The sequence below is a fragment of the Brassica oleracea genome, chromosome C9, assembly GCF_000695525.1.
Source record: "Brassica oleracea var. oleracea cultivar TO1000 chromosome C9, BOL, whole genome shotgun sequence".
Lineage (NCBI taxonomy): Eukaryota > Viridiplantae > Streptophyta > Magnoliopsida > Brassicales > Brassicaceae > Brassica > Brassica oleracea.
The window spans coordinates 36,274,628-36,275,533 of NC_027756.1; positions in this window are offsets into that span (position 1 = coordinate 36,274,628).

The following is a 906-nucleotide window of genomic DNA, read 5'->3' on the forward strand; positions in this document are numbered from 1 at the left end:
ACATATGTATGTGGTGGTTTATTCAATAGTCTCTTAAGATGGTATATATCTGGCTCATGACCCGTATTCAATTTGAGATGGGAATATCTATGCTCACTTATATGGCCTGATTCATATTAACCTTATATACATGTAAAACTCGTGATGTCCCTAAGCTTTATAGACTTTAGAGTCTGAGCCTTATAGATAATGGCTTATACGGCCGAACCTTTGTAGGTAATGGCCTTTTGCGGCCGAGCCGTTTATATCATGGTCATAGACCATAGTAGTACACGAATTTGTAGTATTGATCATGTGTGATCATGGATCACGGCTTTATCCTCTCTCCCCCTCATGAACATACTATAATTTCGTGATGCTTAGGACAATAAAGCCTCATGAGTTTCCCTTGTGTACATGTTACACAACGTGAGATATTATGGGATAACTCTGTGTGCCTATTCAATATCAATCTTTACATCAAGTTTAGACCAGGATGGCTAATCCGGTCATGCCATATAGTGTATAATTTTCGTGGGGTATACCAATCTGGTTACCATGGCTTTTACCTTTATTATACTGATCTTTGCATAGTCTAGATCAGTAGAGAATGCAGGTATAGTTTTGATCGCTCTTTGTTTCCTTTGCCCATTGTTTCTATATGGAAACCATTATCTTATATCTTATAAACTCAATGGGCTTCTTTGGGTGGATATAGAGCATTAGATCTTTTAAGCCTGCGTGCTCTTTTTAGGCACCAATGTACTTAGCCTCTTTAAGCGCCAATGTACTAAGTCTAGCCATAGCCCTTTAGGCAATACTATACTGGTCGCAGGCCCTTATCTGACTGACTATACCCGCAACATTGCCTTATATATTGGCGTTTTCTTAGTCATATCTAAAATCATTCATTCATCTTATAATATA